The sequence below is a fragment of the Myotis brandtii genome, unplaced genomic scaffold (assembly GCF_000412655.1).
Source record: "Myotis brandtii unplaced genomic scaffold, ASM41265v1 scaffold1082, whole genome shotgun sequence".
NCBI classification, from domain to species: Eukaryota; Metazoa; Chordata; class Mammalia; order Chiroptera; family Vespertilionidae; genus Myotis; species Myotis brandtii.
The window spans coordinates 36,881-51,170 of NW_005353682.1; positions in this window are offsets into that span (position 1 = coordinate 36,881).

Genomic DNA, 14,290 nt, shown 5'->3' on the forward strand with positions numbered 1-14,290 from the left:
TTCTTTCTTTCTTTCTTTCTTTCTTTCTTTCTTTCTTTCTTTCTTTCTTTCTCTCTCTCTCTCTCTCTCTCTCTCTCTCTCTCTCTCTCTTTCTTTCTTTCTTTCTTTCTTTCTTTCTTTCTTTCTTTCTTTCTTTCTTTCTTTCTTTCTTTCTTAGTAATTTTCATCTCCTCCTATACAAAGGAAAGTTTTAAAACTGGCTATGTGGATGAACCTCTTGTTTCTATCTCTCAAAAAAAAAAAAGTAGGCTCAACAATATTAGATTTCTTCCCGAGACTGTGCTATGTTGATTACTTGTGTAAATAGAAGGAAATTTAAATTTTTAGGCAGATAAAATCTGGATAGAGCATTATGACAACTAATGATAGCTTTGGCAATATCTACAATATCAGTATAACACAATAGTTGTCACTTAAAATATGCTGCCTTGTTCTGAATAAATTTTATGTGGCAGAATGAATGACAGTAATGCTAGACAAAATGGCTAAGATCAGAATAAACTCAAGATAAATCTGAAAATAAAATAACCAAGACACATGAAGAAAATTTAGATTTTTAAAAAAGCCAACTACCTTTTCAAAAAGTTAAAGTTATTCTAAATTATGTAATAGGTAAGTCCCAAAATAACTATAAAATAAATTTTAAAGTTGAGATTTAAAAAAAAAAATTAAAAAACAAATAGCATTTATATAAAGAAGCAAATAATTTTGAAACCAAAACAGACAGGTATGAATAAAGGTCACATGTTTTTAGTTACTCTGTCTGTCTAGAAAAAGTCCCAAAACACAGTGACATGAAACAAACATTTATCACACTCATGAATCTGAACAAAGCACAGAAGAAAACCTCATTTCTATTCCACTTGGTGGCAAATGTGGAAGTTCAAATACTAGGGACTGGAAAAATCTAGAAGCCATACCCACTCACATCTTGACTCTAGGCTGGAAAAACTGGAGTAGCTGAGGTTTTCCAGGTGTCTTTATCTCTATGTGTTCTCTCCAGATGGTCTTATGGATGAAAGAACATACAAACCTGTAGAAAAATTTGAGTGGCGTCAAAACAGATGACAATTGCCAGTTCACAAGATTATGTACAACCTTGAAGGTGGTTACGCCTTTGAGGGGTCTAGAAAAGAGAATTACTTCTGTATTTCAAAGGTGTGTTAACCTAAATGCACAAGAAAATGGACACGGCTTGCTTAAAGAAGTTAAAGGCCTGAGGTGTGACTTCCCACTGTGCTAAAGCAGTTACAAACTTATGATTGGATCACATTGTGAGGTACCTTTCAACCACTGAACTTGTACATACCCCTTTTCTCGTCCACTCTAGGAACTCCTGATCTAAAAAGGGAAAAAGCGAATTGCAAATAGGAGTCTTGTCCATAGCATTTCTAAAATCCAGCCAAGCTTTTTTATGTGTCCAGTTTCATGATTAGGGCTCAGTTCTAATGCCTGGGAATGATTCTATATGGCTTTTGGCTCATCCTTACTAGTCTAGATTCTTGGTTCTACTTTGCAAATTATCCATTATTTTCCATTAAAAATATCCTTTGGCCCAGCCGGTTTGGCTCAGTGGATGGAACATTGGCCTGTGGACTGAAGGGTCCTGGGCGTGGATGGAATGGCCTGTGGACTGAAGGGTCCTGGGCTCGATTCCAGTCAAGGGCTCATGCCCAGGTTGGGGGCTCGATCTCCAGTAGGGGGCGTGCAGGAGGCAGACAATCAATGATTCTGTCTCATCATTGATGTTTTTATCTCCTTCATTCTTCAAATTTCCTTCACTTGTCTCCTGTGATGATGCCTTTACTTCCTGGACCCTCGTTTCATTGGAATACGAAATCAAGTAACTTCCTGAAAAATAATACACGGCTTGTGATTTTTTTTGAAAACTTTAATTTTTGAAAATGTTTCATTGTATTAGCAAATTTATGATTATTTAACCAACTACGAGATTCTGACTTAAAAATATCTTCCAGCAGAATTTTGCAACTGTTGTGCTTTATTTCCTGTTTTAAAAGAATGTTGCTTTTGAAGGCCCAATGTTATTTTTATCCTCAAATTTTGTATGTAGCCTTTCTCCTCTCACATATTTTTGATAATTTTCTCTTTTTAGTTTTCTCTGTTCCCTTTTTGTTTTCCCACAAATATCTGTTACTTTGATGTTAGATTTCTTTGATTGGATTTTTGAAGTTTTTGTTCATGTCTGTTATTATTAGATTTTTCTGCCTTCTGGAGGATTGAGATTGCTTAAACTTAATAGTATTCTTTCTGACTTTTTGGGTACATACTCAACTGTTTCCGTTAATGTTTTCATTTCCATACATTCACTCTTGTTCTTTGAGTATTCCAAATTCTAATGTGTCTAATTTAGGGAAATCTTTCTAAATCTTTTTGTGAAGAGTAAAATGTTTTTAGGTTTTTGATGCTTTATATATTTTCTCCTAATGGTTAGTTTAACATCTTATTTTACATGTGCAATGCCATCCATAAATATCTCTGATTTTATATTTTATATTTAAAACAGACATTTAAAAAATAAAATTGGAGCCCTGGCCAATGTGGCTCAGTTGATTGGAGGATTGTTCCATGCACCAAAGGGTCATGGGTTCAATTCCCTTTCAGGGCACACACTTAGGTTGCAGGTTTGATCCTCATTGGGTGCATATGAGAGGCAACCAATCAATGTTCCTTCCTCATATCAATGTTTCTCTCTTTCTCTCTCTTTCAAATCAATAAACATATTCTTGTGAAAGGATTAAAATATAATAAAATGAAATTGGATGCTTTGTTTCATGGGTAGCAGTCATTAAATTCTTATCCTCATCATATGTTAATGAGTCCAAAGTGTGATCTATTAATGGGAAACCACTAAGTGTAAGTTCCCGCTTATTCATTTTTTCCCACCAAGAAATCTTCTATTCACCAGTCTTGCAACCTGAATTATGGGATCCAAAATGGCGAGGTCAGCTGTTGCAGATTTTGACTTAGTGACCCATTGGTCTCACTTCAGCTATGTTTGATGTTCCAAATTCTAGATTTGCTCTTATACAACTTTTGTATATAATAAACCTCTGTCATACACCATTGTGGATGAGGGAAATTGCCTCTGTAGTGGGGGTTGTTGAAAGGAATTCTGGGAGTCTTGTTTATGCACAGATATATGCTTTTAATCAGCTTTCCTCTTCTCACCATCACAAATACTGTAGCCTCAGAGGCACTTTTGTAAACAATTTCTGAGATTGTCTGGGTTCTTGATATTCAAATAAGTTGTTTTTTATGTCATTATCTTGTGGACAATTAAGTTTGAGCTTCTTCTATTCTGCCAAGTTATCAGGAGTTACCTCCCTTTCATTTTTCATTCTTCAAGTTTTCATTGGTGTCTCTCATCTACTTTGTCTCCTCTCCTATTTTTTGCCCGTTAATTTATACATCCTTTTATTGTTTGGGTCTATTGTAATTTTAGAAGAGAGGAAATAATTATTCATATTAAGTACATCACATAGAGCCAAAAGTCTAGATTTTATTGTGTATTTTTTACATTCCTAGCAGTGAGTCTTTGTTGCTAATTTTTAGTTTTATTGCATTGTACATTGTCCCATTTCATGGTGGTACACCTTTGACTCTACATTGATTGCTCCTTTAATTTTCAGTAATGCAGGCATTTTGGTAAGAAATTAAATCTTTCCATTGTTGAAGTTTTATTCACTGTATTTTATTTTTTAAAATATATTTTAATTGATTTTTAGAGAAGAAGAGAGAGGAAGAGAGAGATAGAAACATCAATGATGAGAGAGAATCACTGATTGGCTGCCTCCTGCACACACCCCACCTGGGCATGTGCCCTGACCAAGAACTGAACCATGACCTCCTGGTTCATAGGTTGAAACTCATCCACTGAGCCACAATGGCCAGGCCACTTTATTTTTAAATAATATCTTGTTATGCTATGATGAGTGTGTTATTCTGAAAATGACAGAGTGGAGAATTCCAATAAGCTTTTATATTAAAGTTATGCTTTTACATATTATCTTATCAAGATTGATGCCATTACTGTCCCCAATGAAAGCACACCTAGATAATTACTGTTAAGTCAGAGCCAATAAGTTAAATGTTGAGCATCGAACATGCACTTACTCCTACAAACTTGGCATGTGATTCAGAATGCCATTTATCTGATGGGAAAAGCAGCTCAAAATTTTGGCAGTCACCATCTCTTCCATCTTTCTCTTGTTTGCCCAAGTTATCTCTATCTGCCTTTCTTAACTTTCCTTTCAATGTATAGCATGTTTATAATAAATTTTCATCATGGTTTTCTATTTTAGGTGTCATCTTTGACAATCCTACTACAGAGCCAAGAAGTGAGCTTATTTACCCAGTACTTTACATATATTTTCCCTTTTTCATTCTACAAGTTTAGGTATGTCACAATTTTTTGTTGTTTTTGTTAAATCAATATTTTAAATTATGAGAATGTAAATGATATTTTAATTAACTTAATGTATTACTTTGTCACAAAATATACTACATCTAGCACCACTTCATAACATGGTCTAGGTGGTTGGTGCTAATTTGGTTTTGCTTTTTGGGTTATTTGGCTGTTTAAGGGTTGGAAGAGGGAACCATTATTCTGTTACTATTCAACCATCTTTTGTGGAACTCAAAATGCAATAGCATTAAAAGTCTTAGTATTTACAACATATACCTTTCTACTTATGTGTCCACAAACTTGACATGATTTTGTTCACATACTAACATATACCTATGTTTGTTTGTCTTTTAATATATTTTTTATTGATGTCGAAGAGGAAGGCACAGGGAGAAAGAGGTAGAAACATAAATAGTGACAGAGAATCATTGATTGGCTGCCTCCTGCATGCCCCTCATTGGGGATCAAGACCACAATCTGGCCATGTGACCTGACTGGGAATTGAAACCATGACCTCCTGGTTCAGAGGTCGATGCTTAACCATTAGCCACACCGGTCAGGCTGTGCCTATGTTTTTAAAACCTGTGTTCTATTTAATAATGTTCACTTAGGGGGGGAAAGGGATTACACTTAATTGTTCTAACTTGAGGTACAATAAATGGAAAGTGGTTTTATATTAATCCAGAACATTTTAAAAGAAAATAATTTGTGAGATATATTGTTGGTGCTTTTAAGAAGAAAAGGTCATTAACATAAACACCTGAATCCAATTAGCTAATATATAGCAATTATTGCATTAGCAACCAAATTAAACTATAAGGCCATTGTCAGTTATGAAAGAAATATCACAAGTTATATGCAGTGAAGAGCAACAGTAAAAAAAACACACAAGTCTTGATATATCAATATAAAGATTATTTTCATAAAAAAGTTAAAGTTAATGTTTATTAATATAGAAATTTATATTCAAGTTTTAAGAATTAAATTGATTATTAAAACATCATCAACTAATAATTAGAGAATGTCTTTTTTGCCAAATGCATAAATATTATGTTAGAAGAAATTATTTAATGTTGTAGAAGTTAACGTAGACATTTTAAATACTGGTAAAATTCTCAATTCATACCTGAACCCAGTTATGTTTGATATTTATTTTTATTCACAGTTAATTCAAGGACTGTTTCTCAAGAATCATAATTTGTTTTCTATGTAATTTTTTGCAATAGGTGATTCAGTTTTATTTCCTTTCATTCTGTTATAATATAAGATGATTTTATAATGTGTCCTTCGATATGCTTCCTTATTTATGTTATATGTCTCCCTTTCAGGGGCTGCTTTTACTAATAAAATAATCAAGATACTCTAGAATAGCAATTTTCAATCAGTGTGCCCCAATAATTTTTAAAATGTAACACCTGACTATTTAGTCAAGGGTACTAACCTCTTTTCCCTTAGATTGGCAAATAAAAAAAAATGACAACAGCCAACACAACAATAATCATCTGGTGTGAATGTCATGTCTTAAGCTGTAAATATGTAGGTCATATAACAGAGTTGCATTTTGTTGGTCATTTTGCATAATAACTTTGAGCCTGATTGGTTAATCCTTGGTATCAGAAATTCTTATATACAAGTATAGGCACCTGATTTTTAAAGAAGTTAACTTGGAGCAAAAATAGTAGGCAATTACTATTATTATCTTTTTTTTTGTAAATCAATCAAAATTATAGCTATGTGTTGTCAGATCGGCAAAAAATATAATGCATTTTTTTGGTGTGCCACAGGATTTTAGTAATTAGTTTATGTGTGCCATGAGATGAAAAATGTTGAAAATTGCTGCTTTAAAAGTATGTACTGACCATAATGGGTGAGCTATATAGTGATCATTGGATCTCCAAAGCCCTTAAATATCCTATATCACAATAATGTTATAATAGTGATAATTCTGAGAAGACTATTTACTTTCAAGAGATAAGTGTCGCCGAAACCGGTTTGGCTCAGTGGATAGAGCACGGCCTGCAGACTGAAGGGTCCCAGGTTCGATTCCGGTCAAGGGCATGTACCTTGGTTGCGGGCACATCCCCAGTAGGAGGTGTGCAGGAGGCAGCTGATGGATGTTTCTTTCTCATCGATGTTTCTAACTCTCTATCCCTCTCCCTTCCTCTCTGTAAAAAAATCAATAAAATATATTTTTTTAAAAAAGAGGTAAGTGTCATGTGAATAGGCAACAAGCAAAGGATAAAGCAAATCTTGGATTATCCCTTTCACATACCAATTGCCTCCACAAGAATGTTGATAGAGCTATGTGTTGGAGACTTTTAGGAAGCGCTTAAAGGAAAAATATTCTATATCACCGACAAATGAGATTGTACATGATCTAGATGTATTTTTGTTATATCTTGAATTCTCACTCACAGAAACTCACACTTTGCTGCATTTGTTTTCTCTGAAAAAAATCAAGACATTAAACACACACACACACACACACACACACACACACACACACACACACACATACTTCTGCTTCTTAGCCTCATCTCTTTCTGTGTATAATTCAAGGTTGTTTTTATTATTTTCATTATTTTTAATACATCTTTAAATTGATTTCAGAGAGAAAGGAAGAGGGAGAGAGAGATAGGAACATAAGTGATGAGAGAGAATCATTGATCGACTGCCTCCCGCACGCCCCACACTGGGGATTGAGCCCTCAATTTAGGCATATGTCCTGACCAGGAATCGAACCACAACCTCCTGGTTCATTGGTTGATGCTCAACTGCTGAGCCATGCTGGCTGGGCTGTTTTAATTTTTAGGTTCTTGGTTCCTTTATGTCAATTTACCTACTGTATCCTTGTTTAATGGAATATTTTCAATATCCTTTGTATTTTTATTATGTTGCATGCACTGCTATTGGTTAATAATGTGGATAAAGGAGTATAATCAAGCATCTGCACTCAGATATTACTTTGTTTGCCACTCGCTTCATTCTAGTACCTGAGAAAATGGCTCCTATCAGAAAAACTTTTCCTGATCCTGATGAACTTATCTGAAATAGCTTCTTTCTCCTTCCAGTCTATACTAGTTTTATATTTCTTGTTATCACCATTACACAGTATTTGATATGTTAATGATTTATGCATATAGTATATGTATCACTCTCACACACATCTAATTGTAAGGGCAATTAGATTAGGGAATTTGTTTTACCCACGATTATATCTCCAACACTTAAAAGAATGTGTGACATTAAATACACCACAATCAATGTTGGTGGAAATGAATAAAGGAGAGGATGCATTTACCTCTCATTTTGCTTGAAAGTCTATTGAAATGCCAGCAAAGGTGTAAACAAGAACAATCAATTCACAAGGAAAGGCAACAACAAAAAAACCACTAATGACTTCCGGAAAAATAAACAGCATACAAGACAGAATTGATATATAACAATAAGCAGAGAAAGCCGCAATGAAAAAATAATACATATGCAAAGCAAATTACCAAACATAGTACACATACAGGAGAAAGCAACTAAAAGGTCAGACCATTTGTTTTTCTTATTTTTAAAAAATCCATATTATGAATTTTAAAAAAGTAGAAAAATGTCCTGGAGCAAATACCAAGGTAAATATTAACTTCTTCAAAAATTGTGCAATTGGGGAAAATCTCCTTAACAAAATGTTCTCTGCATATGTCTCTGGGCTAGAGATGTAGAGTGGAAGAACCACTCTACTCACAATGTTAATTTCTGCAACAAATATTTTGGCACAGGAGTATGCTGGATGAAGAAAGAAGCAGCCTAGAGTTTTTAGAAAGTTGCTATCTATGAAAATATAGAAGGATTGTGTATGTTGTAGGAAGAAATGTTGAAAATGGAAGAAATAAGAAAATCTAGTATATAGGAAACACCAGACATGACAAAAATATGTATTCAATGATTGTAATATATGTAACAGGATTAAATCTGTCTATTAAAAATTCTGCTGTTAGTTTTTTTTAGAGGAAGTACACATGAATGAAAATAAGAATTAATGAATTAAAGATAAGTCAGAAGAAAACATATAACCTGAAGCAAAGGGTGACAAAATAAAATAAAGTATAATTGTATTACACTGCAGAATGAGGAGGAGTTGCATTTCATATTAGTGTCGATAAAACCGAATAGAGATAAAGGAAATATACAGCCAAAGAAATGTGATTAAGAAATTTCCATCATCTTTAAATTATTGCTATTATTTCATATTCAAACATACACAAAATTCTTGTTTTAGAACTAGACAAAAAATTAGGGATATGTACTACTGCTTTTTTCTTTTTTAAAATAAAGGAAAAATATATTGCATATGACATCTCCAAACCTAACATAATGTGACAGCAATTTCTGGTATCAAAAGTATTCAATCAATAGTCAGAGGCACCTTTTTTGAAAATAAAATCATTCTGATTTTTAATGAAATATGGTAGAAAAATGATTTTCTAGAGTAATAAAAACAGCATTTTTTAAAAGTTTTTTTATAAACTTATAGATAACATTTGATGCACAATATTATATTAGTTTCAGGTGTACAATTTAGTGATTAGAGATTATATGACTTACAAAGTGATCACTCTGATAAATCTATCACCCATTTGACACCATGCATAGTTATTACAATACTAGAGGCCCAATGGACGAAATTCATGCAAGGGACTCAGCCCTCACAGCCCCTTGCAGCCCTGGCTTCGTCCAAAAGGTCTTCTGGAAGGACGTCCAGAAGGTTGTTCAGCTGTTTGGTTAATTAGCATATTAGCTCTTTATTATATATAATTATTGTCTATATTCATTAAGTTGTACTTTACATCCCTGTGACTATTTTGTAATTATCAATTCTTACAATCCCTTCATCTTTTTCACCCATTCTCCAACCCCCTTCTCATCTGGCAATCAACAAACTGTCCTCTGTTTCTATGAGTCTGTTTCTGGTCTGCTTGTTCATTTATTTTGTTTCTTAGGTTACACATATAAGTGAAATCATATGGCACTTGTCTTTCTCTGATTTATTTCACTCAGCACAATACCCTCTAGGTCTAGCTATGTTGTTGCAGATGGCAATATTTCTTTTTTTTTTTCATGGCTGAGTCATATTTCATTATATATCTGCACCACTTCTTTATGCATTTGTGTATTGATAAGCACATGGGTTGCTTCCATATCTTGGCTACTGGAATAATACTGCAGTGAACATGAATGCATATGCCTTTTCGATTTAGTGTTTTAAGTAACTTAGGAAAAATACCCAGGAGTAAAATTGCTAGGTCCTTCTTTGTCTCTTGTTATATAGCCTTTGTTTTAAAGACTCTTTTGTCTGGTTTAATATTGCTACCTCACCTTTATGTTCGTTTGTTTCCATTTTTATGAAATATCTTTTCCCCATCCCTTTGCTTTTCAATCTGAAGCAAATCTCTTGTGGACAGCATAGGTAAGGGTCATTTTTTAAAAATCCATTCAGCCACTGTATGTTTTTTTTAATTGAAATATTTAATCCATTTGCATTTATAGTAATTATTGATAGTTATATAGTTACTGACATTTTATTACTCATATATTTTTTAAATCTTTATTCTTCTTAAAGGAGACCTTTTACCATTTCTGGTAATAATGGTTTGGTAGTGATGAATTCCTTTACCTTTTTTCTTGTCCTGGATGCTCTTTATCTGCCCTTTGATTCTAAATGATAGCTTTGCTGGGTAGAGCAATCTTGATTGTAGGGCCTTACTTTTTGTCACTTTGAATATTTTGTTGGTACACTTGAAGGTGTCCCAGAGGCTCCTTATATTATCCTCATTTTTTTTTATTCCTTTTACTTTTTGCTGTTCTGATTGGGTGTTTTATGCTTTTTTATCTTCCAAATCACTTATTTGCTTCTCTGCTTTATCTACATTACTGATCATTTTCTATGATGAATTCTTCATTTCAGTTATTGAATCCTTCATTTCTGACTGGTTCTTTTTTTATGTTTTCTATCTCCATTTTTGTTTCCTATCTCTTTGTTGGAGTTCTCACTAAGTTCATTTACACTTCCCCTAACCAGTGTTTTAAACTCTGAATCTGTTGTATCGTTTGCTTCCATTTTGTTTAGTTGTTTTTCTGGAGTTTTATCCTATTCTTTCATTTGGGACATGCGTTTTGTCTCCTCATTTTCTCAGATCTCCCTGTGTTTGTTTCTATGTATTAGGTAGAGCTGCTAGTCCCCTAGTCTTGGTAGTGTGGCTTTACATAGTAGTTGTCCTGTAGGGCCCAGTAGCACACCCTCCCTTAACACTCAACTGGTCTCTCCAGTTGTGATCTCCATGTGGGCTGTGGTGCCCACTTGTTGTAGTTTTGGTTGCTGTTGACATGTCCAGAGGAAGGACTTATCCCCAATCTGAAGGACTGTGAGGACTGACCACACTACAGTGGAGAAGCTGCTGTCCAGGGGTCAACCCACAGACCAGGACCTGCATAATGGGACTCTGGTGCCTGATGAGTCTGCCCCTTTAGGGTGTCACGGGGTGGAGCTATCTGAGTGGTGTTCCAGCATGGCCTGCACTGGCCCTGGGGCCTCATGTGAGTGCAGGCCAAGATCAGCTGCTGCCTATGCTCTGCCAGGAGCTACCTGGCATGAGGTACAGAGAAATCTGCAGATGGCTGCTACTTATGCTACAAACTGAAGCCAGCTGCTCCTAGTGCCAGGCTTGGGACCATTTAGCTAGAGGTACAGGGTATACCAAGAGGCCAGATGCTGTTTGTTTGGGGTTTGTGAACCTCTGGGAGATTATAAGAAACTCCACAGAATGAGCCAAGACAGGCCCTTTGTATGAAAAACCCACCGGAATGGGCCTGGGTAGGCCTACAAGTTAGATGGGGCACAGTATCAGATGAACAGTGTTAGCCAGGTTGATGGAGACTCAGATGTGGTGCCCACCGGCTGGTTCTGTGGGAAGAGAATTCAGCAAAGGAACAGTGGCCTCTGCCAGCACCTCTAGCACTTGCCAGACAATTCAGTTGCTCCCCATATGACTCTGGCATCTTTTGAGCTGCTGCCCCAGTATTGAATCTCAAAACAATTGACTGACTAAGCCCATGCATGGGCCCTTTAAGAGGAACGCTTAGAACTCCATCTGTTCTCCAACTCATTCAGCCACAATCCTTGCTGATTTTTACAGCGATAATTTATGGGAACTTCTTTTATTGGTATTGGAACCCTGGGCTAAGGGGCCTGGTGTGGGGCTGGGAGGCAGCTCAGATACCCATCCTAATTTTTAACTGCCACACATGGGTGTGGATCCAGGATGCTCCTTGTCTCTGCCCCTCCTACCAGTCTCAATGTGGCTTCTTCTTTATATCCTTAGTTTAGGACTTCTGTTCATCTAGATTTCAGGTGGTCCTGAATTGTGGTTGTCCTGTAGTTTGGTTGTAATTTTGATGTGGTTGTGGGAAAATGTCAGTATCACATTTACCTAAGCTGGCATCTTCAACAACAAACTCTTAAATGCAACCTTTCATCCTTGTTGGGAGCTAAATGTTTTTTAAAAATTACATATTTAGTTGTTTTAATAACTTGATAGAAACCATATTTAGAATTTATAAAGCTTGTATTTGTCATTTCAAATCAGCCATTACCATTTAAACAAAAACCCTGCCAATTATCATCTTTTCCATTCTCTCTTTTTAGAAACTTTTTAGGCAATTATTCAGACTTCTAAACCATCACATATGTTTCCAAAGCAAAATTTAATGGCTAGATAAATCATCATTTTTAAAATAAATTAAAAAGAATTGGAAAACAATAAATGACATGTAGAGAAAAATAATGTACCTACTAACACTCTTAATCACTATGAGAACGAAATAAAATTGGTGGTTTAGAGGTGACTATTCAATTTCAAATTGATCCTGCTATACCCTATTAAAAGAATAATAAAATATAAAGGAAACTCACTTCTGTATCTGAGGACAAAAAGAGAAAAAAAAGTTTTTTAAGCAACTCATGCAATTAAATGATTCATGCAGTACTTTTTTTGGTTGAGCATTCATTAAATGGCCTTCCCATTGCTCCAGTGGAATCAGTGTGCAAGAATGTCACCTGCAAAAAAGCAAATTAATTAAGAGCTTTTAATGAGCATAACAGCCTGTTCATTTCCCTATGAAACGTTATGATCTCTTTAAATACAATGTTACAGCCAGAAAATCTGTTTCAAAAATTATAAAGATGCATCTAACTCTACTTTATTATTACTTGACATTTATTTCTGACATTAATGACGAAAACGTCGAATTGCTGAGGAAAGACATTCACACTTAAGGAAAAGTATGTATTCAAACATCACCAAACCAGCACCAAGCATTTAACATTGGTCCAGAGAGAACACTATTACAAGTTTAAACTGGCAATGAAGGCAATGTCAGCAAGATGGCAGCATAGGAAGTCTCTTGCTAGTATGCCCCGTCTGTCACGATAGTTTGGCAGGCATCCACAGACAAAGGTGACTTTGTGCTTTGTGGGAGCTTTGGGTTCCAGGTAAGAGATTGTGAAACCCCAGTGGAGTCCAAGACCGACGAGGCTGTTTTGAGAAGGCAGGCCCTGCTCAGGTAGTTGACCCACTGATCCTGGTCCTGGCTATGGACCCAGAAGTAGCTTCATATCCCTGGGAACTCAGTACATCCCTGTTTGGCCTTGGTCCTGCCACCAGCACCATGCATCAAAGGACCTGGAAGGGACCATGTCCACCTATGACTCATGTAACAAGCCCACATTTGGTCTCAGCCATGTACCCTGAAGGAGTCTGTGACTCAGTTGCAGCCCCCCACAGCTATATTCTGGGAGACCCTGGAGGTGAAACTGTGGAACTTGATCTGACGATACGGTCTGAAATAGCCTTGTAACTGCATCTCAGCCCCTCCCAGCTGAAGTCTGATGGCACAGGGACCTGGCAGGAGACATTCATTTCTGCATCCCAGAGATCTTAAAATAGCCCTATATTCAGCTCCAGCCTCTCCCAGTTGCAGTCCACGATCAGTCTTGTGGGTCCAGGGTCCTGCAGGGACACAAGCCGATCAGTGCCCCTGGAATTGACCAGTCTGATGGCAGACCTAGAAATGGCCATGTGAATTGACTCCATCTCCTCTTAGCCATAGTCCACAAGCAGTTCTGCTTTCCCAGAGACCCACCAGAAGTTGCCTATTCTTGCAACTGGAGATAAGCCTGCCAAAATAGTCTGACTGCATATTCTGAAAAAGCCCTATAAGTTAGCTCTGTAGACATAGTGAGGGAGCAGTTCTACCTAGCCAGGACCTGCTTAGAGACACGACCATCTGTGTCCCCAGAGGCAGGTCTGCAGACCTCAATCCTGGCTGTGGACCCTGAAGCGGTCTGGGGACTTGGCTTCAGTCCCTTCTCAGTCACAGGTCTCGTTCTGAGTTTCAGGGAACACACCGAGTGACCAAGCAGGAGCCTTCCTAGGGATCTGAGGGAATTCCATACCCACATGCACACCTGGTAACAGATCCACTGTCTGCAGACCTAACTGTGGATATTGAATACTTATCCAAGCACCCCCCTCTCCCTAATGAACAAGCTCCTGAAGGCATTCCCATCCACCCAGGGACCAGACAGGATGCACACCGACCCAAGTCGCTGGTGACAGGCCTGCCAATGGTGAACCTCACTGCAGAGCCAGCAACAGCCTCATGACCTGGCTCCAACTCAGCATGAACATAATTCTAGAGGTGATCCCATCAGCCCAGGGAAATGACAGAGTAACTTTCCCCGCCAAAATTATCTGTAAAGATTGGAAGAGATGGTTCCTCCTTCAAATGCAAAACTACATGAAACAATACTAAACAAAA